The sequence below is a fragment of the Aegilops tauschii genome, chromosome 6 (genome assembly GCF_002575655.3).
Source record: "Aegilops tauschii subsp. strangulata cultivar AL8/78 chromosome 6, Aet v6.0, whole genome shotgun sequence".
In the NCBI taxonomy this organism is placed as follows: Eukaryota; Viridiplantae; Streptophyta; class Magnoliopsida; order Poales; family Poaceae; genus Aegilops; species Aegilops tauschii.
In genome coordinates this window covers 435,573,018-435,597,909 of record NC_053040.3, presented here as the reverse complement: position 1 = coordinate 435,597,909, position 24,892 = coordinate 435,573,018, and positions in this window count along the sequence as shown.

Below are 24,892 nucleotides of genomic sequence, written 5' to 3'. Positions count from 1 at the left end.
TTCCTGACGGCCCTCGACTGTTACTTTATGGCGGAGCGACAGGGCAGGTTGAGACCACCTAGGAGAGAGGTGGGCCTGGCCCTGGTCGGCGTTCGCGGATACTTAACACGCTTAACGAGATCTTGGTATTTGATCTGAGTCTGGCCATTTGGCCTATACGCACTAACCAACTACGCGGGAACAGTTATGGGCACTCGACGTCGTGGTATCAGCCGAAGCTCTTCTTGACGTCAGCGACGGAGCGGCGCGCGCCGGATTGGACTGGAACGCCTGCTAGGCTAGGTCTGCTTCCGGCCGCGTACGCAACGTGCAGGTGTGTAATGGGCGATGGGCCCAGACCCCTACGCGCATAGGATTTAGACCGGCGTGTTGACCTCTCTATTGAGCCTAGGTGGGGATGCGACGTGTTGATCTTCCGCGGCCGGGCATGACCCAGAAAATTGTGTCCGGCCAAATGGGATCGAGCGTGTTGGGTTATGTGGTGCACCCCTGCAAGGAAGTTTATCTATTCGAATAGCCGTGTCCCTCGGTAAAAGGACGACCCGGAGTTGTACCTTGACCTTATGACAACTAGAACTGGATACTTAATAAAATACACCCTTCCAAGTGCCAGATATAACCCGGTGATCGCTCTCTAACAGGGCGACGAGGAGGGGATCGCCGGGTAGGATTATGCTATGCGATGCTACTTGGTGAACTTACCATCTACTCTCTTCTACATGCTGCAAGATGGAGGTGGCCTGAAGCATAGTCTTCGGCAGGGTTAGCTATCCCCCCTCTTATTCTGGCATTCTGCAGTTCAGTCCACCGATATGGCCCTTTACACATATACCCATGCATATGTAGTGTAGCTCTTTGCTTGCGAGTACTTTGGATGAGTACTCACGGTTGCTTTCTCCCTCTTCCCCCCCCCCCTTTCCCTTCTACCTGGTTGTCGCAACCAGATGCCGGAGCTCAGGAGCGAGACGCCACCGTCGACGACGACTCCTACTACACCGGAGGTGCCTACTACTACGTCACATCTACTTTGTTGTTGCAAGTTTTACGTGGCTGCTACGGGCTTAGCAAGAACCGTTCTTACCTACGCATCAAAACCACAACGATTTTTTGTCAAGTTTGCTGTTTTAACCTTCAACAAGGACCGGGCGTAGTCACACTCGATTCAACTAAAGTTGGAGAAACAGACACCCACTAGCCACCTGTGTGTGAAGCACGTCGGTAGAACCAGTCTCGCGTAAGCGTACGCATAATGTAGGTCTAAGCCGCTTCATCCAACAATACCGCCGAATCAAAGTATGACATGCTGGTAAGCATTTTGACTATTATCGCCCACAACTCTTTGTCTTCTACTCGTGCATATAACATCTACGCATAGACCTGGCTCGGATGCCACTCTTGGGAACGTAGTACTTCAAAAAAATTGCCTACGCACACGCAAGATCCATCTAGGTGATGCATAGCAACGAGCGGGGAGAGTGTGTCCACGTACCCTCATAGACCGAAAGCGGAAGCGTTTAGTAACGCGGTTGATGTAGTCGAACGTCTTCGCGATCCAACCGATTCAAGTATCGAACGCATGGTACCTCCGCGATCTGCACACGTTCAGCTCGGTGACGCCCCTCGTACTCTTGATCCAACTGAGGCCGAGGGAGAGTTCCGTCAGCACGACGGCGTGGTGACGGTGTTGATGAAGTTACCGACGCAGGGCTTCGCCTAAGCACTACAACGATATGACCGAGGTGGAAATCTGTGGAGGGGGGCACCGCACACGGCTAAGAAAACTGTCAACTTGTGTGTTCTAGGGTGCCCCCTGCCCCCGTATATATATAACGGAGCAAGGGGGAGGCCGGCCGGCCCCTAGGGCGCGCCCTCAAGAGGGGAATCCTACTAGGACTCCAAGTCCTAGTAGGAATCCACCAAAAGGGAGAGAGGGGGAAGGAAGGAAGAGGGGGAACGGAAGGAAAGGGGGGTGTCGGTGTCAAAACTGGCGGATCTCGGGTAGGGGCTCCCGAACTGTGCGTCTAAGGTTGATGGTAACAGGAGACAGGGGACACGATGTTTACCTAGGTTCGGGCCCTCTCTATGGAGGTAATACCCTACTTCCTGCTTGATTGATCTTGATGAATATGAGTATTACAAGAGTTGATCTACCTCGAGATCATATGTTGTGGTCTAAGACCTAAGAGTATGATGAGTAATGTCATAATGATCTATCGACTAGCCTGGCCTCGGTTTTTATAATGTACCGGAGGCCTAGGATAACAAGAGCCCTAGCCGAATACGTTGGTGGAGAGGAGTCCTTGTCTTGATCACCAAGTCTTGTGGAATACTCCTTGTATGCGGCATGGGCTGCCCGAAGTGGCCCATGGGTGAACCACCATGGGGGTCCTCGGCCCGATCCACCTGGTCGGGAGACGATGTGGTGAGTACCCCCTAGTCCAGGACACCGTCAGTAGCCCCCTGAACCGTTCTTCAAGTTGGGGACGCTCCTCGATCCTTCCGAACTGTTCTTCATCTTCGGTCGTCGGTCTTGAAAACTGGTTCAACAAATCTTCTCATCTTCGATCTTGAGGATCGCCGAAGTAAATCCGAAGAGTTTACACGTCGGGTATCCGAGGAGCCCCTTTAAGTTTCTGGCCTTTATCAATGCCTTGTTATTTTTATGCCACACCTCGGGTTTGAAGTTGTTCCCGGGCGGCAGTGTCCTCCTGCGTCCGAGCTCCAACGCCGGACTGTATTTGAGGTATCTTTTGCAGCCGAGCACCAACGCCGGACCGCTTTCGAGCTCCAACGCCGGAACGTATCCGAGCTCCAATGCCGGAATGTATCCGAAGAGTATTGTTACAGCCGAGCTCCAACGCCGAACTGCATCCGAGCTCCAGCGCCGGACCGTATCCGAGCTTCCACGCCGGACTATGTCCAAACTCCAACGCCGGACTATATCCGAGGTGTCATAGATCACCTTGGTTCAAAAAAGTTAAAGGAGTTTAGCCGAGCTTAATGCCGGAAATGCCCTCTATGGAGCCAGCCACTGGCGCCCTAGCTTTATGCCGGACTGCTTCTGAGGTGGTGCACCACCCCAACTGCGGGCCGATTTTTTGTCAATATTTTTGATTGGTGCAATTCTCTGCTGAGATATATAGCCAGTAGCCCTCAAGGTGTGTATCGGTCTAAAACCCGAGATGCACCTGTAGGATGACATAATACCGCTGATCCCAGTAGCCCCTGAGATTCAGGTTGATCCGCAAAATCGGCCTGAGGATCAAGTCCTAGCTCTGCAGAATACTTCGGGACACAAAAAGCAGTGTGCAAAGTCCTTGAGACTCAGGTTGGGTGCGGCCGACCAACCTGAGGATCATAATCTCCTCGAAAACTATATTGCACTTAAATTTTCTACAGTGGATTACCAATGCAGTAGCCCCGGAGACACTGGTCGGGTGGCAACACCAGATGAGGGGATCGATGTGCCCCTTTAATATTAGTAAATAATGAGCGCAAAGCCCAGTAGCCCCCGAGCCTTAATGTGGGCACGGGTGGCCAAATTAAGGGTCGATATCCGTTTGACGGAAAAAAATTGTTGTGTTTAACACAAACTTCTTAAAAAGAGAATAAAGATCTCTTAAAGGAGCTAGAACCAGCGAAAGCTGGGCTGGCCAAGGTTGGCCCCAAGGGGCTTAATATATAGGAGATCGATGCCACTTGGGATTTAGGAGAGCTTTATGTAGGTTGCTTGGTTGTCTCAGCGAGATTGTGCCCCTTAGTCTTTAAAAGATGGGCTGCAATAAATCGACTTTACTCGCATTTTATGATCCTATGTATCCAAGTATTTTACATCATTAATGCTCGGATCCGCATTGTATAACACTATGTTGACCGACCATCGGCTTCAACCTCCTCGGCTAGTAGCTGGGGAGTGTTTGTCCTACTTTATAAAGCCTTTACAAGGGCAAAATTTTACGACAAACAAGGCAATCCGGCCATATGGTTTTATAAACAAAGGTATGCGGAGAGATATACTATGTAAAAAACGTCTTCCAAAGAAAGTAGTCCCGCTATCGGTTCCTTTCTTTGGGTTGTCATGCTGATCATGATCATGAAACCTCACCTCTGATCAATGTGGGAGTGAAATATTGAGGATTTAGTTCAGGGAAAGTTCCTGAACTCTATGGTATTAATGAACCAAAAATTTTACTTCCGTCGTTGCCGATCAATTATATCCTTTAAGATGGCTAGCTTTCGGCTTCACCCAGTCCGAGGTACTAACCCGGATGATCCAGTAGTAACAATCACAGAGGTGCTCCCTTTACCGCCTAGCCAAACAATCGGGAACGTAGGGGTAAGCACAGGAGCCAGGCAACCCAGCTTGGCCAAAATATTAAGTCAAATTGATGCATATTTATGGCTTTATAGCGATGATTACGGAAGGCAGTGCATGTATAATGAATACAAACACTGATATATGTTTATTTTGACTCCGTTGCGACCGTTTATCATTTGAAAGTGGCCCATCGTTGGCTTCCACCTTTTTGTAGATGCTACGCAGGGTGTTTCCGCAATAACAAAACAACCCTTAGCCGACGTCTCGGTGCCCGAAGGCGGTTGTGTTAGCGGAAACGAGGCAATCAGATATGCGGGCTTTATAACTTTCACTTAGTCATAGGAGCTTTAAACTAGGGAAGCTAGCTATGAGCCCCCGGTTAGTGTTCGGCGACAGCCGAGGTCAAGCCGTAAACACTTTGGCCAATGTTATGAACGACCCGTCATTTAACATGGGGTGACCTCTATGGATCTTATAGTTTAACACAGTCATCAGATCGCTGACCGGTTTGCGCTTATTGTGATAGTCAGTTTTCGGCTTTCTCCACTGAGGTGCTTTAACCATGCTAGCTGGAAGCACAATCACAGTGGTTCTCCCTTTGCACACCTAGCCGAACAAAGCGGAACGTAGGAAGCAAGCACAGGAGCCGGGCAACCCAACTATTGACCGAAGACACAATATGAAACCGATGCATATATAGCAATATCCGAGAATGTTTTTGCCGAATCTCTAAAGGAGTCCGGCGCTGCACTGCAAGACTTATGCTAGAAACACACAAATAGTTTAAAATTTCCATAGGCTTGGAAAACCAAAAAACTTCAATAAAAACTTGACGTCCGAACTAGACCAAGTGTTCAGTGCCAATCCAAAAATTGGTCTTAAAAAAAATTGTGCTTCTGTCGTGCTTTAACATGACACATCCTATCTCAAGACTTAAAGTGGGTCAGTCTACGGCTTCAACCTCCTATCCCGAAGGCGGAGTACTTCTCGTTAGGCCAGCTTAGCAAACTAAACTCTAGCGGCTTTGAGAGAGAAATTAGGCTCCCCGGCTATTGACCACACACTCGCGTCGAAAAAAGGAGTGATAGAAAAAGACTTTGCAACGACTAAGAAGAACACTTATTATAAAACAACTCATGCTAATTTAAGAGCCCCCAAGTGACTTGGGTAAAAGAATTTTATGAATAATGATTGTATGTACCGAAGTACTTATATCATATATGTGTTCACCCGAACTTTAAACGCGTCTTAACCGACCGTCGGCTTCTCCCTCTCCGGTCAAGGGCCGAAAAGTGTTATGTACTCCACCTGTCGAGAATATCGACGGTGTTTCCAATAACCAGGCAATCAGGCCATAAGGCTATAACAGACAAAGCGCGCTCAGGGAACTTATGCTATATTACTGACGAAGTGTAAGAAGCATCTTCAAAGAAAATAGTACCCCCACCGATACCTTTCTTGGGTTGCTCATTGTTACTATGAGACTTGTGCAACAATTTTTTTGTATTCATGAGTTCCGTTGTGTGCCGACCATGATTGAAAACAATAAGAGCGCTAGCTTTCGGCTTCACCCAGTCTAAGGTCCGAGCTCGGATGACCCGATCGTGACAATCGCAGAGGTGCTCCCTTTACTCCCTAGCCGAACAATCGGGAACGTAGGGGTAAACATAGGAGCAAGGCAACCCAGCTTGCGGAACACTTAAGTCAACATGGTGCATATTGTGGCGTAATACACGAACAAAGAACGAAGCCATACAAGTATAATCATACGCAAGAGGAGAGGCTTCATAAAGGAAGCCCCCAAGTAAACGGGGTATTTGAATTTGTGTGTCACAAACAAAGTTATGACAAGGAAGTTTTTCACATACAATTTTTTACCAAAAAAGTATAATGCTTTGGTCGAACCAAACAAAATTTAAAATTGAAAATTCTGAGCATAAAAGCGACTTAGCTGGTTAATGTGCTCGGTGTCGATTCACGGCCCGAGCTTACGGCGGGACAAGGTCCCAGCCCCCAGGTCGGTCCCGAGGTGGCGGAGCGAAAAGCTCGGCACTCCGAAGTGGCGACATTGCACGACCAATGCAGGCCGGCAGTGTGACGCCAAAGTCTCCGGCATGGGTTAATGGAGTGATGACAAAGCCCTCGCTCCAGCCGAGGTGACGTGGTATGTCGGTACGCCGAGGTGATAGTGCTGCCCGACCCGGATCCTTTATCTGTGCACAGAAAATAGTGCAAACCGATGATAATAGGAATAATAATAAATTAAAAAAAGGATGCATAATTAATAATTTATGCAAAGTGAGTAATAAAAGAAATATGGCCCGTGTGCCGAACACTCAATGAGGTAGAGCTCTCTCAGTGATGTCCAAGTCCCCGAGGCAACCGAACATGTCGGTATGGCGATTCGACCAACAAGGTGATCACGCGAGCCAATTTATGCCGATTGGGACAACAACGTCGGCTTGCTGAAGTGACCGCGTGACGTGGTCGAAGTCGATCACCTACACACATAAAATAGTGCGGTCCAAAAAGGATAATTGCTTTTTTGCAAAAATAATTTATTTAAAGAGATGTGGCCTGGCGCCGAAATCAATGTCGATGCAGGGCGTCGGCGTGACGCGGTGAAGGCGTTGCAAAGCCTGAATTCATAGGCCGGTTCGAGTTCCGGATGCAGCATTCACCGAACTGTATACAGAAACTGACTGAACCACCACGCGACCGTCGTTAATGCGGCCACCATTTGATAGACCTGTGTACAGATGATGAAACAAACCAGAGTAATAGTTCCTTGGGAAAAATAAAACCCAAGCAAGAAAAAAATACTAGGATTAATAGCACCTGGTTTATCTGCTGTAGCAATCTAAAGAAAGGTTACTCCCAAAATTGGGACTCGATCCGCACACCCAGTGCCTGATGGGCGATAAAGTGACGGAATGGCGATGCTGGCAAAGGTGGGCTCGCCGAGGCAAAGCCCCGGGTCCAGCTAACGTGACGAAGCTAGTCGGCTGGTGAAGCCGAAGTCACCGAAGTATGTTGATGAAGAAATAGCAAAGTCCCCGGTCCAGCCGAGGTGTCGGAGAGGGTCGGTAAGGAGATGTTGCAGCTGCCATGTCAGCTGAGGTGTTGAAGCAGTTCGGCGTGATGGACATCGGCTTGAAGAAGCAACAGTGCGGCCATGCCGACGCTGGTCATAACTTGTGACGCGGTCAATGCCGGATTGATGAAGTGACCGAGCGGCGATGTTGGCGCGCCTGAACCGTGCAATCCGTGGGGCGATGGTGTTGGTGATGATTTATCCTTCGCGATGCCAAACTCTTGTTCGGCTTGCCGAGCTGATGATACGATAAGGTTAGGCTCGGCTCGATGAAGCAACGATCTGTCTAGCGCAGGTCGGCAGACGTGGAGCAATGTTACCGGACTGGTTTGACACTAGCGCGATGGTGAAGAGTGCATCAGAGAAGGCTTAAAATTTTATGGGCACGTGTTAAGAACAACGCACAATACCCTAGAAGAAAATTCCTTTAAAAATGTTGTCCAATATCACGTACATAAAGAAACATGAATTCTAGTTGGATTCGTATTCGCGCAGAAAACAGATCCGAAAAGTGATGCACTAATCGGAAGGTTCCCGGAGTTTGGACGGTCGGATCGAGCTGAAATTTTGAGGGGTAGTAGATATAGGAATTCCGCAGCCGATCAACGGTTGGATCTTCCAAAGGACGTCTGAGCTAGGTACTAGAGACCACGCCCTAAACTCGTCCAGATTCCCGTTCAGATCTGACAGGGCTCCGGTATATCGTAGATTGCCAGAGATTCCTCCATCGGAACTCGAAGAAATTTTGCATGGTTGTTGTAGACTTAATTCCGCACAATTCCACCAAAGGAATCATCAAAGCGATGCTCAAGGAGGTGGTGGCAGCGGATACAAGTTCGCTGTTCGGAAAAACAGCACGGTCGCCCGAGGGCAATGTTGACGTTGAGCCCTTGAGCTCCAAGGATGATTTCTCCATGATCATGATAGGGATTGGAGTTGATGTTGATGGAGGCCCGCGTCGGAATATGATGATCGGAGGCAGGGTACAGTCCTCGGTTAAGCCAAGGTGACCAGTCGAGCCGGCGACGAAGATGCCGACGTCGCGGTCAATCTGCAGACGAGCCCTTGACCCTTTGCCAATCACACATCGGAACTCTCAATGAAAGCACCATTGTCGGTGTCAAAACCGGCGGATCTCGGGTAGGGGCTCCCGAACTGTGCGTCTAAGGTCGATGGTAACAGGAGACAGGGGACACGATGTTTACCCAGGTTCGGGCCCTCTCTATGGAGGTAATACCCTACTTCCTGCTTGATTGATCTTGATGAATATGAGTATTACAAGAGTTGATCTACCTCGAGATCATATGTTGTGGTCTAAGACCTAAGAGTATCTATCGACTAGCCTGGCCTCGGTTTATATAATGTACCGGAGGCCTAGGATAACAAGAGCCCTAGCCGAATACGTTGGTGGAGAGGAGTCCTTGTCTTGATCACCAAGTCTTGTGGAATACTCCTTGTATGCGGCATGGGCTGCCCGAAGTGGCCCATGAGTGAACCGCCATGGGGGTCCTCGGCCCGATCCACCTGGTCGGGAGACGATGTGGTGAGTACCCCCTAGTCCAGGACACTGTCAGTGGGCGCCGCCCCCTTCCCCTAGTCCAACTCGGACCCAAGGGGGGCGCTGCCAGCCCCTCCCGGCCCTTCCTCTCTTCCCACTAAGGCCCATAGAGGCCCATTAGTTCCCCCGGGGGTTCCGATAACCCCCAACACTCCGATATTTTTCCGGTGACCCCCGAAACTCATCTGGTGTCCGTATAACATCGTACAATATATCAATCTTTACGTCTCGACCATTTCGAGACTCCTCGTCATGTCCGTGATCACATCCGGGAATCCGAACAACCTTCAGTACATCAAAACACATAAACTCGTAATACCGATCGTCATCGAACGTTAAGTGTGCGGACCCTAAGGGTTCGAGAACTATGTAGACATGACCGAGACTCACTTCCGGTCAATAACCAATAACAGAACCTGGATGCTCATATTGGTTCCTACATATTCTACGAAGATCTTTATCGGTCAAACCGCATAACAACATATGTTGTTCCCTTTGTCATCGATATGTTACTTGCCCGAGATTCGATCGTCGGTATCATCATACCTAGTTCAATCTCGTTACCGGTAAGTCTCTTTACTCGTTCCGTAATGCATCATCCCGTGGCTAACTCATTAGTCACATTGCTTGCATGGCTTATAGTGATACCTCTCCGACAATCGGAGTGACAAATCCTAATCTCGATCTATGCCAACTCAACAAACACCATCGGAGACACCTATAGAGCATCTTTATAATCACCCAGTTACGTTGTGACGTTTGATAGCACACAAGGTGTTCCTCTGGTATTCGGGAGTTGCATAATCTCATAGTTATAGGATCATGTATAAGTTATGAAGAAAGCATTAGCAATAAACTAAACAATCATAGTGCTAAGCTAACGGATGGGTCAAATCAATCACATCATTCTCTAATGATGTGATCCCGTTCATCAAATGACAACTCTTGTCCATGGCTAGGAAACTTAACCATCTTTGATTAACTAGCTAGTCAAGTAGAGGCATACTAGTGACAGTCTGTTTGTCTATGTATTCACACATGTACTCAGTTTCCGGTTAATACAATTCTAGCATGAATTATAAACATTCATCATGATGTAAGGAAATATAAATAACAACTTTATTATTGCCTCTAGGGCATATTACCTTCACGGAGGTGCCGTACATTCGGTACTTGGATCGGTTGAATCGCGAAGACGTTCGACTACATCAACCGCGTTACTAATCGCTTCCGCTTTCGGTCTACGAGGGTACGTGGACACACTCTCCCCTCTCGTTGCTATGCATCTCCTAGGTATATCTTGCATGATCGTAGGAATTTTTTTGAAATTACTGCATTTCCCAACAGAGGCATTCGAGCCAGGTCTATGCATAGACGTTATATGCACGAGTAGAACACAAAGAGTTGTGGGCGATAATAGTCATACTGCTTATCAGCAACGTCTTACTTTGATTCGGCGGTATTGATGGATGAAGCGGCCCGGACCGACATTACATGACCACGTTGATGAGACTGGTTATACCGACATGCTTCGCACACAGGTGGCTAGCGGGTGTCTGTTTCTCCAACTTTAGTTGAATCGAGTTTGACTACGTCCGGTCCTTGTTGAAGGTTAAAACAACACATTTGACGAAAAATCGTTGTGGTTTAGATGCGTAGGTAAGAATGGTTATTGCTAGAAGCCCGTAGCAGCCATGTAAAACTTGCAACAACAAATTAGAGGACGTCTAACTTGTCTTTGCAGGGCATGTTGTGATGTGATATGGTCAAGACGTGATGAGATATAAATTGTTGTATGAGATGATCGTGTTTTGTAACAGAGTTATTGGCAACTGGCAGGAGCCATGTGGTTGTCGCTTTATTGTATGCAATGCTATCGCCATGTAATTGTTTTACTTTATCACTAAGCTGTAGCGATAGTCATAGAAGCAATAGTTGGCGAGAAGACAGCGATGCTACGATGGAGATCAAGGTGTCGCGCCCATGACGACGGAGATCATGACAATGCTTCGGTGATGGAGATCATGAGCACAAGATGATGATGGCCATATCATGTCACATATTTTGATTGCATGTGATGTTTATCTTTTATGCATCTTATTTTGCTTAGTACGATGGTAGCATTATAAGATGATCCCTTACTAAATTTCAAGGTATAAGTGTTCTCCCTGAGTATGCACCATTGCTACAGTTCGTCGTGCCGAGACACCACGTGATGCTCGGGTGTGATAAGCTCTACATTCACATACAACGGGTGCAAGCCAGCTTTGCACATGCAGAATACTCGGGTTAAACTTGACGAGCCTAGCATATGCAGATATGGACTCGGAACACGGAGACCGAAAGGTCGAACGTGAATCATATAGTAGATATCATCAACATAGTGATGTTCACCATTGAAAACTACTCCATCTCACGTGATGATCGGACATGGTTTAGTTGATTTAGATCACGTGATCATTTAGATGACTAGAGGGATGTCTGTCTAAGTGGAAGTTCTTAAGTAATATGATTAATTGAACTTTAATTTATCATGAAATTAGTCCTGATAGTTATTTTGCATGTCTATGTTATTGTAGATCAATGGCCCGTGCTACCGTTCCTTTGAATTTTAATGCGTTCCTAGAGAAGCTAAGTTGAAAGATGCTGGCAGCAACTACACGGACTGGGTCCGTAACTTGAGGATTATCCTCATTGCTGCACAGAAGAATTACGTCCTGGAAGCACCGCTAGGTTCTGGGCCTGCTGCAGACACTACTGATGACATTAAGAACGTCTGGCAGAGCAAAGCTGATGACTACTCGATAGTTCAGTGTGACATGCTTTACGGCTTAGAATCGAGACTTCAAAGACGTTTTGAACGTCATGGAGCATATGAGATGTTCCAAGAGTTGAAGTTAATATTTCAAGCAAATGCCCGAGTTGAGAGATATGAAGTCTAAAACAAGTTCTATAGCTGCAAAATGGAGGAGAACAGTTTTGTCAGTGAACACATACTCAGAATGTCTGGGTACCATAACCACTTGACTCAGCTGGGAGTTAATCTTCATGATGATACTGTCATTGACGGAGTTCTTCAATCACTGCCACCAAGCTATAAAGGCTTCGTGATGAATTATAATATGCAAGGGATGAACAAGACAATTACCGAGCTCTTCGCAATGCTAAAGGCTGCGGAGGTAGAAATCAAAAAGAAGCATCAAGTGTTGATGGTCAACAAGACCACTAGTTTCAAGAAAAAGGGCAAAGGGAAGAAGGGGAACTTCAAGAAGAACGGCAAGAAAGTTGCTGCTCAGGAGAAGAAACCCAAGTCTGGACCTAAGCCTGAAACTGAGTGCTTCAACTACAAAGGGACTGGTCACTGGAAGCGGAACTGCCCCAAGTATTTGGAGGATAAGAAGGACGGCAAAGTGAAAGGTATATTTGATATACATGTTATTGATGTGTACCTTACTAATGCTCGTAGTAGCGCCTGGGTATTTGATACTGGTTCTGTTGCTCATATTTGCAACTCGAAACAGGGGCTACGGATTAAACAAAGATTGGCTAAGGTCAATGTGATCGCCGTCGGCACGCTACCTCTACATCTACCTTCGGGATTAGTTTTAGACCTAAATAATTGTTGTTTGGTGCCAGTGTTTAGCATGAACATTATATCTGGATCTTGTTTGATGCGAGACGGTTATTCATTTAAATCAGAGAATAATGGTTGTTCTACTTATATGAGTAATATCTTTTATGGTCATGCACCCTTGCTTAGTGGTCTATTTTTGTTGAATCTCGATCGTGATGATACACATGTTCATAATATTGAAGCCAAAAGATGCAAAGTTGATAATGATAGTGCAACTTATTTGTGGCACTGCCGTTTAGGTCATATCGGTATAAAGCGCATGAAGAAACTCCATGCTGATGGGCTTTTGTGGCACTTATTTGTGGCACTGCCGTTTAGGTTGCTCATTTCATTCCCGTGAAGACTACCTACTCCACACAAAGACTGGCAAAACTTTATCTCTCCCGTATAGTTTGCTTGCACGGAGTCCCAAAGACTATAATATCAGACCGAGGCACCCAATTCGTCTCCAAAGTTTTGGGATCACCTACAACAAGCTCTGGGCACACAACTGGCTTTCAGTACAGCATACCACCCTCAGACCGATGGACAAACAGAACGTGTAAACCAAATCCTAGAGGATATGCTAAGAGCCTGTGTGCTCACCTATGGATCCAGTTGGGAAGAGAGTTTGTCGTATGCCGAATTTGCTTACAACAACAGTTACCAAGCTAGCTTGCAAATGGCATCCTTTGAAGCGTTGTACGGACGAAGATGTCGTACCCCTCTGAATTGGTCAGAAACAGGTGACAGCCGTATCTTCGGCCCAGACATGCTTAAAGAGGCCGAGGAGAAAGTTAAACAAATCAGGGACAGACTCAAGACAGCACAGAGCCGACAAAAGAGCTACTATGATCAGAAGCACCGTGAGGTCAGCTTTGAACCTGGTGATTCCGTATACCTCCGCGTATCTCCTATGAGGGGTCTGCAATGGTTCAAAATTAAGGGGAAGCTAGCCCCAAGGTTTATTGGACCATTTTGTGTAAAGGCACGAAGAGGCACGGTGGCCTACCAACTAGACCTCCCCAAGGAGCTGTCAGACGTCCATGACGTGTTCCACGTCTCACAGTTAAGAAAATGTGTGAGCAACCCAGAAAAACATGTACCTCATGAGGACATTGATATGCAACCAGATCTCACTACAGAGAAAGGCCAGTAAAGATTTTAGAAGAGTCTGAACGGAGGACCCGTCAGAAAACGACAAGATTTTTCAAGGTTCAGTGGAGCAACCACACTGAGGATGAAGCTACATGGGAAAGGGAAGATTTCCTTCGAGCAGAGTATCTACATCTATTTGAGGATCAGCAGAAATCTCGAGGACGAGATTTTTCCTAAGGGGGTAGGTGTTGTGACACCCAAGTTTTTATTTGGATTTTTCAAAAGATTTTATTTGACTTGAGGGAGGTGATTTAAATTTTTCTTCAAGAGAACTCTCCCTCTCAACTATTTTTTTTTCTTTATGGAAAAAGTTTTATGTGGATTCACCCAAGATCTGTCTTTGATTTTGGAGGTTCTTGCTTTTCATTTGGACTCAAGACAAAATACTTTTCACTTGGGAAATTAACTTTTGAAAACCTCCTTGAAATTTTGCACTATGGCTTTTGGAAAGTCCTTTGCCACTTCCAACAATTCCTTCTTGCCATGACCTTAGTGCAAATCCTCTCTCCTAACCCTTCCCTCACCTTTGGATCATGATCTACATCAAATCCAGCAAGTTGAACCTCCCCATGTGGTTTTTTTCCATTTAAATTCTATTCAAATAAATTTCTGTCTTCTCTTCTAGCTCTTGGAGATTTTCAAAGGAACTCCATTTTCTGTTTTGATTTTTGCCCCCAAACCAACTCTCCTCCCTGGTCCTTTGTACCCTCAACCTAGAACCATGAAGATCCACTGGTCTTCAGTTCAAAATTTTCAAACTACACTTGCTGCAAGTTTGGACCATATTTGCCAAATTTGGTGAAATTCATTCCAAACCTTCTCCAAAAATTCCAAGTAAAATCAGGCAGCCTCTGGGTGCATTGAGTGGTCATCTCACCAAGTTACAGCCCCAGAAAAATTTATCTCATAGCCAAAACCTTCTGTCGAACACCTGCAGTGCACTGTCTTTGTCAAAGTTCAGAAAGTTCAGAGATTCAGTCAGTGGCTGCTGTCGTTTTCTTAAGAGGAGGACGTCGATCTCGCCAGTGCCACCGCGTTGCCTTGCTCCTCGTCCCCGCCCCCTTGTTCCTGCACCGCACGAACGCCTGGCGCCTTGCGGGCGTCGGCGACGAGCAGCAGAAGGTGCGCCGCCCCGTGACCGACGCCGGCGGCGGCTTTGCGGACGCCAGCAGGAGACACGGCGTCGACGACGCCACCCAGCGCCGGCCAAACCACTGGAGCTCGCCGCATGGCCTTCCACTCCCCCGAACGCGCTGCCGCTCTCGTCATGAACTGCAGGGCGCGGAGCGCGCTCTCTGCCGCCGTTGAGCCCGTGCGGTCACCTCACCGTGGACCGACGCCATTACGCCAAGACCGACCCCGTTTAGCTGCAAAACGAGTCCAGTAACCTCCACTGATGCTGCCCGGCCGCTCAAACCCCCTACCAATCCACTGCTCCGCCGTAATCGCTCGCCGGAGATTCTTCGTTCGCGGCCACCCCGTCGATCTGCCTATAAATAGAGGCCCCGAGCTTCAACTCGAGCACCCACCAACACTGCACTCCCCCTAGAGCACGCCGAGCCACTGGAAGAGCCCCGAGGAGGTCTCCTTCCTCGACTCCGGCCGCCACGACCCGCCACGGGATCCAGCCCGATTCGCCCCCGTGTGTGCCCCTCCGCCTCCATTCTCCTGCCAGTAGCTTCACCATGCATCCCTCTTTCTGACCCGCACTCCATTTTGAAGCTTGCAGCCCTCCACCGGAGTTCCCCATCCTCACCCGAGCCGCTGTCCGCCGGAGAAAGTGTCGCCGCCGACGTAGTGCTCCCCGTTGGACGAGCTCACCACCCACCGACGCGGAAGAGGACGCTGAAGCTCTTGGTACCCTCCGTTCCTCCTAACTCGCCGTGGTTCGACGCCGGCGTCCACCGCAGTCTTCGGGCGCCGGCGAGCTTTTCAAACCTGACATGTGGACCCCGCATGTCAGCCTCTGTTCTTTTATTCGCGAACCGTTTTCTGTTGGCGCCTTTGGGCAGAATACGTTTTCTCCTTTGCGCTTGCGCATTCCCAGCCGAAGCGTTTTCTGTTTTCTCAGTTAAAACCCTGGAACTTTTCTGTTTCATTACAGATAAGTCCCTGGACAGAAACCTTTATAACTTTTTAATAAAAAGGTATTTTTGAGTGATTCTTTTTCTGACAATCTTCAAATTTTGCCTAGTTTTTTATGGGATTTAATTGAAAATTATTTGGAAAGGTTTCTGTGCATGTGTTGGTTTTCACGTTAGTACCCGTTTCGTGATTGCCGTATGTTCCGGGGGAGGTGACGGAGCCGCGAACTTCGCCGAGCTAGACTCCGACTTCTCCGAACCAGGCAAGCATGCTTTGAACATTTGATATGACAGATGTTTTACATGTTCACGTGAGAGTTTGTGCGTGGCATATGAGTGTCGGTAAATACCTCGTTGCTTGTAAGGCAACGACCCGGGAAGACTTCCTACAGATGCATCCCAGGGAACACAACGTCACCTGGGAAGAGTTCAAGGAAGGCTTCCGTGGGGCACACATCCCCAGGAGCATCCTAAAGATCAAGAAGAGAGAGTTTGATGACCTGAAGCAGAGAGGCATGTCAGTAACAGAGTACAATGGTCAATTCACCCAGCTGTCTCGTTATGCCTACGACGAGCACATGACAGAAAACAAGAAGATGGAAAAATTCCTGGACGGCCTGGCACCAGCGTTAAGATGCCAACTGATCGTGCACACCTTTCCGGATTTTAAGACGCTGGTAGACAAGGCCATCACCTTGGAGAATGAGCGCCGTAGTCTAGAAGATATCCGTAAGCAGAAGAGGGCCAAGACGACTCTTGCCCGCAGCAACCGAGGCAAGACTGAGGTCCCAAGGACAGACGCAAGGAGATCCACGACTACTGAGCCAAGGCCCGTCGGGCAGTTTCATGCCAGGGACAAGCAGTTCACATACCGTCCAGGGGTCACCTGCTATGCTTGTGGTCAACAAGGGCATTATGCTAAACAGTGTCCGAAGCCGAGAGACTCGGCACCCAAGCCGAACAATGGTGGGAACAATCCAGCCCCCAAGCGCAACAACTTCAACCCCAGCAACAACCACAGGAAGGGTCACCTGAACCATATGACCAGGGAAGAAGCGCAGAGTGCCCCAGACATCGTGCTCGGTACGTTCCCTGTCAACACAGTACCTGCCACGGTTTTGTTTGATTCTGGAGCTTCCCATTCGTTCGTTTCGAAGAGTTTTGTTTTGCAACACGGTTTTCCGATACTTCCCTTGGAAAAATCTATGATCATCAAGTCCCCCGGAAATAAGCAAATCGCTCAAGGTTACTGCCAAGGAGTGGTCATTGAGTTCGAAGGACTACAATTCCACGCGAACCTCATCGTGTTGGAAAGTAAAGGACTGGATGTCATTTTAGGGATGGACTGGTTGACCACCAACAAAGGATTCATCGACTGTTTCAATCGGACAGTGATTCTCACTCACCATCACGGCAAGACTATAAGAGTTTCCGCTCAAGAAAGGCCACGATCGCAGAAACCAAAACTGAACAAAATGGACATTGCAGAACTGAGAAAACTTCCAGTGGTATGCGAGTTCCCTGATGTGTTCCCGGAAGAACTACCAGGCATGCCACCAGACCGAGAGATAGAATTCAGCATTGAACTAGCACCTGGCACCGCCCCCATCTATAAAAAGCCATATAGAATGGCACCCTCAGAATTGGTGGAGTTGAAGGAGCAGATAAAGGAATTGTTGGACAAAGGATTTATTCGAGCCAGCTCCTCACCTTGGGGTTCGCCTGTGTTGTTCGCCAAAAAGAAGGATGGGACACTGAGGCTGTGCATAGACTATCGAGCCCTCAATATGGTCACCATCAAAAACAAATATCCGATACCACGAATAAATGATTTGTTTGACCAGCTCGCACAGGCCAAGGTATTCTCAAAAATTGATTTGAGATCGGGATATCACCAATTGAAGGTACGGACGGAAGATATTCCCAAGATAGCTTTCACTTCCAGGTATGGGTTATACGAGTTTACAGTGATGCCTTCTGGACTAACGAACGCCCCCGCATATTTGATCCCATGCTACGCGAGGTTGTAGCCTCCCCGTCTCAAGGTTTTTCTTGAAAGTTGCCGAGGGTGATCCCTGGCTTCGGATGGTTGAATTGGGTGTGTACTGGTTAGACGTGTTTCTTCCAAAACACCGTAGACGGAACCAGTCCCCGTGACTACTGAAATCCGTTGGCTGTGGTTAAGTACAAACTCTGCAGAGTCAATTCTTTCCAAATCATCGTACCCATGATCAAGCAGTGTAAGATTTATATCCATATCTATCTGTGTGACAAAACTTGCCCCGGTGAACAAGCTCAAGTGGTAAATCCAGATTTATTGTTATTCCTGTGGATGGACTAACTTTATATTTGTCTCATGTCTGTGAAAATTTATGTTCCCAAACTATTGTATTAATGAGTTGTGATATAAGCCCTTTATGTGACGTCGCGCAGACGTCCGACTGTGGCGTGTACTTGTTTTCTTACTTTAAATATAAGCCCTTTATGTGATGTCGCTCAGACGTCCGACTGCGGCATGCACTGTCTATTATTTTCTGTTATAAGCCCTTTATGTGGTGTCGCCCCGACGCCCGACTGTGGCATTATTGTTCCGCATTTTCCGCTCGAGGAGTCTTTCAGACACTCGTTTGGCACCCGCATTAATATTCCGCATTTTCCGCTCGAGGAGTCTTTCAGACACTCGTTTGGCACCAGTATTACTATTCTGCAGTTTCCGCTCGAGGCGTCATTCAGACCCTCGCTTGGCACCCAGTATTTATTACCGTTATGTCTAATCGCACCAGTTAACTTGTTCATATGCTTCATGTTTACATTTGTTATATCTTATGTCCGAACTGTCTTGCGAGTACTTTCATAGTACTCACCTGGCTTGTTGATTTGGCCAGATGTTGACGAAGGCGATCTCTTGGATGAAGAGTTTGATAGCGCGTCCGATGCCTAGAGGAGTCCCAGTCAGTCCTGCGCGATCCCGGTTATTGGTCACTTGTATTGTATACGCTTCCGCCACCCGCAATAAGCCTTCTCGAGCCTCACTCCGACGCTCGAAAAGCTGTAGTCTTCTGGAATCATATCACTCGCTTCGCGGTGATATTCCCACCACCGTTATTATCGTGAGTTAGTAGTTGCCACCCTATCCGCCGTTTTGTTTTAACGGCGCGCATGTAATAAATTGTTGGGCAGTCTCTGCTCAACCTTGTATTATATTTAGTACTCCTGGTATTTTTCTTCTGTGACCAAGATATTGTCTACCAGTGAGAAGGAATTCTTCCTCGCTGGTCCGTAAAAGGGATTGGTCTCTCAATAATTATTTTATTGAAAAACCGGTCGTGACATCCAGCAAGGGGATAGGAGAAGTTGAGGCAGAACTCCAGCAGCACGACGGCGTGGTGGCAACAGAGCTCGTGGTTCTCCGGCAGAGCTTCGCTAAGCACTACGGAGGAGGAGGAGCTGGAGGAGGAGAGGGCTGCGCCTTGCCAGGGGTGCGGCTGCCCTCCCACCCCCCTCTATTCATAGGGGCAAGGGAGAGGTGGGTCGGCCCCCTCCAGATGGATCTAGAGGGGGGCGGCGGCCAAGGGGGGAGGCTTGCTCCCCAAGCCAAGGGGGGCGCCCCCTTTAGGGTTTCCCCCAAACCCTAGGCGCATGGGCCCTAGGGGGTTTGGCGCCCAGCCCACCTAGTGGCTGGTTCCCCTCTATATTCAGCCCATAGGGCCCTCCAGGGCAGGTGGACCCTCCCGGTGGACCTCCGGAACCCTTTCGGTGGTCCCGGTACAATACCGATATACCCCCGAACACCTCCGGCGACCGAATAAGGACTTCCCACATATAAATCTTCATCTCCGGACCATTCTGGAACTCCTCGTGACGTCTGGGATCTCATCCGGGACTCCGAACAACCTTCGGTAACCACATACTATTTCCCATAACAACTCTAGCGTCACCGAACCTTAAGTGTGTATAACCTACGGGTTCGGGAACCATGCAGACATGATCGAGACACCTCTCCGGTCAATAACCAATAGCGGGATCTGGATACCCATATTGGCTCCCACATGTTCCACGATGATCTCATCGGATGAACCATGATGTCGGGGATTCAATCAATCCCTTATACAATTCCCTTTGTCCATCGGTATGTTACTTGCCCGAGATTCGATCGTCGGTATCCCAATACCTCGTTCAATCACGTTACCGGCAAGTCTCTTTACTCGTTCCGTAACGCATGATGCCGTGACTAACTCCTTAGTCACATTGAGCTCATTATGATGATGCATTACCGAGTGGGCCCGGAGATACCTCTCCGTCATACGGAGTGACAAATCCCAGTCTCGATTCGTGCCAACCCAACAGACACTTTCAGAGATACCTGTAATGCACCTTTATAGCCACCCAGTTACGTTGTGACGTTTGGTACACCCAAAGCATTCCTACGGTATCTGGGAGTTGCACAATCTCATGGTCTAAGGAAATGATACTTGACATTAGAAAAGCTCTTAGCAAACGAACTACACGATCTTGTGCTATGCTTAGGATTGGGTCTTGTCCATCACATCATTCTCCTAATGATGTTATCCCGTTATCAATGACATCCAATGTCCATGGTCAGGAAACCATAACCATCTATTGATCAACGAGCTAGTCAACTAGAGGCTTACTAGGGACATGTTGTGGTCTATGTATTCACACATGTATTACGGTTTCCAGTTAATACAATTAAAGCATGAACAATAGACAATTATCATGAACAAGGAAATACAATAAAAACCATTTTATTATTGCCTCTAGGGCATATTTCCAACAGTCTCCCACTTGCACTAGAGTCAATAATCTAGTTCACATCACTATGTGATTGTAATGAATCCAACACCCATGGGGTTTGTTCATATCTCGCTTGTGAGAGAGGTTATTAGTCAACGGGTCTGAACCTTTCAGATCCGTGTGTGCTTTACAAATCTCTATGTCATCTTGTAGATGCAGCTACCACGCGCTACTTGGAGCTATTCCAAATAACTGCTCTTCTATACGAATCCAGTTTACTACTCAGAGTCATCCGGATTAGTGTCAAAGCTTGCATCGACGTAACCCCTTACGACGAACTATTTTACCACCTCCATAGTCGAGAAAATTCCTTAGTCCACTAGTTACCAAGGATAAGTTCGACCGCTGTCATGTGATCCATTCCTGGATCACTATTGTACCCCTTGACTAACTCATGGCAAGGCACACTTCAGGTGCGGTACACAGCATAGCATACTGTCGAGCCTACGTCTAAAGCATAGGGGACGACCTTCATCCTTTCTCTCTCTTCTGCCGTGGTCAGGTCTTGAGTCTTACTTAATACTCACACCTTGTAACACAGCCAAGAACTCCTTCTTTGCTGATCTATTTTGAACTCCTTCAAAATCTTGTCACGGTATGTATTCATTTGAAAGTACTATTAAGCGTTTTTGATCTATCCTTATAGATCTTGATGCTCAATGTTCAAGTAGCTTAATCCAGGTTTTCCATTGAAAAACACTTTTCAAATAACCCTGTATGCTTTCCAGAAATTCTACATCATTTATGATCAACAATATGTTAACAACATATACTCATCAAAAATTCTATAGTGCTCCCACTCACTTCTTTGGAAATACAAGTTTCTCATAAACTTTGTAAAAACCCAAAATCTTTGATCATCTCATCAAAGCGTACATTCCAACTCCGACATGCTTACTCCAGTCCTTAGAAGGATTGCTGGAGCTTTGCATACTTGTTAGCATCTTTCAGGATTGACAAAACCTTCTGGTTGTATCACATACAACCTTTCCTCAAGAAAATCGTCGAGGAAACAATGTTTTTGACATCCTATCTGCAAGATTTCATAAATAATGCAGTAACCGCTAATATAATTCCAACAGACTCTTAGCATCACTACGAGTGAGAAAATCTCATCGTAGTCAACTCCTTGAACTTGTCGGAAAACATCTTAACGACAAGTCGAGCTTTCTTAATGGTGACACTTACCATCATTGTCCGTCTTCCTTTTAAAATCCATCTGCACCCAACAGCCTTACGACCATCAAGTAGTTCTTCCAAAGTCTATACTTTGTTTTCATACATGGATCCTCTCTCGGATTTTATGGCCTCGAGCCATTTGTCGAAATCTGGGCCCACCATCGCTTCTCCATAGCTCGTAGGTTCATTGTTTTCTAGCAACATGACTTCCAAGACAGGATTACGTACCACTCTGAAGTAGTACACATCCTTGTCGTCCTACGAGGTTTGGTAGTGACTTGATCCGAAGTTTCATGATCACTATCATAAGCTTCCACTTTAATTGGTGTAGGTGCCACATGAACAACTTCCTGTGCCCTGCTACACACTAGTTGAAGTGACGGTTCAATAACCTCATCAAGTCTCCACCATCCTTCCACTCAATTCTTTCGAGAGAAACTTTTCCTCGAGAAAGGACCCGTTTCTAGAAACAATCACTTTTGCTTCCAGATCTGAAATAGGAGGTATACCCAACTGTTTTGGGTATTCTATGAAGATGCATTTATCCGCTTTGGGTTCGAGCTTATCAGCGTGAAACTTTTTCACATAAGCGTCGCAACCCCAAACTTTTAAGAAACGACAGCTTAGGTTTCTCTAAACCATAGTTCATATGGTGTCGTCTCAACGGAATTGCGTGGTGCCCTATTTATAGTGAATGCGGTTGTCTCTAATGCCTAGCCCATAAACGATAGTGGTAATTTGATAAGAGACATCATGGTATGCACCATATCCAATGGGGTGCAGTTATGATGTTCGGACACACCATCACACTATGGTGTTCCAGGCGGTATTAGTTGTGAAACAATTTCCACGATGTCTTAATTGTGTGCCAAACTCGTAACTCAGATATTCATCTCTATGATCATATCACAGACATTTTATCCCTTGTCACGACGATCTTCAACTTCACTCTGAAATTGCTTGAACCTTTCAATAATTCAGACTTGTGTTTCATCAAGTAAATACACTCAGCATCTACTCAAATCATCTGTGAAGTAAGAACATAACGATATCCATTGCATGCCTCAGCACTCATTGGACTGCGCACATCAAAATGTATTACTTCCAACAAGTTGCTTTCTTGTTCCATCTTACTGAAAACGAGGCCTTTCAGTCATCTTTCCCATGTGTTATGATTTGCATGTCTCAAGTGATTCAAAATCAAGTGAGTCCAAACGATCCATCTGTATGGAGTTTCTTCATGCATATCTACCAATAGACATGGTTCGCATGTCTCAATCTTTTCAAAAACGAGTGAGTCCAAAGATCCATCAACATGGAGCTTCTTCATGCGTTTTATACCAATATGACTCAAATGGCAGTGCCACAAGTATGTGGTACTATCATTACTATTTTATATCTTTTGGCATGAACATGTGTATCACTACGATCGAGATTCAATAAACCATTCATTTTTAGGTGCAAGACCATTGAAGGTATTATTGAAATAGACAGAGTAACCATTATTCTCCTTAAATGAATAACCGTATTGCGATAAACATAATCCAATCATGTCTATGCTCAACGCAAACACCAAATAACAATTATTTAGGTTTAACACCAATCTCGATGGTAGAGGGAGCATGCGATGCTTGATCACATCAACCTTGGAAACACTTCCAACACATATCGTCATCTCACCTTTAGCTGGTCTCCGTTTATTCCGTAGCTTTTTATTTCGAGTTACCAACACTTAGCAACCGAACCGGTATCTAATACCCTGGTGCTACTAGGAGTACTAGTAAAGTACACATTAATATAATGTATATCCAATATACTTCTGTCGACCTTGCCTGCCTTCTCATTTACCAAGCATCTAGGGTAGTTCTGCTTCAGTGACCGTTCCCCTCATTACGGAAGCACTTAGTCTTGGGTTTGGGTTCAACCTTGGGTTTCTTCACTAGATCAGCAACTGATTTGCCGTTTCATGAAGTATCCCTTCTTTCCCTTGCCCTTCTTGAAACTAGTGGTTTTACTAACCATCAACAATTGATGCTCCTACTTGATTTCTACTTTCGCGGTGTCAAACATCGCGAGTTGCTCAAGGATCATCATGTCTATCCCTGATATGTTATAGTTCATCACGAAGCTCTAATAGCTTGGTGGCAGTGACTATGGAGAACCATCACTATCTCATCTGGAAGATTAACTCCCACTCGATTCAAGCGATTGTAGTACTCAGACAACCTGAGCACATGCTCAATGATTGAGCTTTTCTCCCTCAGTTTGCAGGCTTAAGAAACTTGTCAGAGGTCTCATACCTCTTGACGTGGGCACTAGTCTGAAATCCCAATTTCAGTCTTTGGAACATGTCATATGTTCTGCGACATTTCAAAAACGTCTTTGGCGCCTCAATTGTAAACCGTTAGCATTACGCACTGAACTATCACGTAGTCATCAAAACGTGTATGTCAGATGTTCGCAACATCCACAGACGACGCTCGAGGTTCAGCACACCGAGCGGTGCATTAAGGACATAAGCCTTCTGGGCAGCAATGAGGATAATCCTCAGTTTACGGACCCAGTCCGCATAATTTCTACTATCAACTTTCAACTAAATTTTCTCTAGGAACATATCTTAAACAGTAGAACCAAAACGTAAGCTATGACATAATTTGCAAAGACCTTTTGACTATGTTCATGATAATTAAGTTCATCTGATTATTTAATGAACTCCCACTTAGATAGACATCCCTCTAGTCATCTAAGTGATACATGATCCGAGTCAACTAGGTTGTGTCCGATCATCACGTGAGACGGACTAGTCATCATCGGTGAACATCTTCATGTTGATCGTATCTACTATACGACTCATGTTCGACCTTTCGGTCTCTTGTGTTCTGAGGCCATGTCTGTACATGCTAGGCTCGTCAAGTCGACCTAAGTGTTTCGCATGTGTAAATCTAGCTTACACCCGTTGTATGCGAATGTTAGAATCTATCACACCCGATCATCACGTGGTGCTTCGAAACGACGAACCTTCACAACGGTGCACAGTTAGGGAGAACACATCTCTTGAAATTTTAGTGAGGGA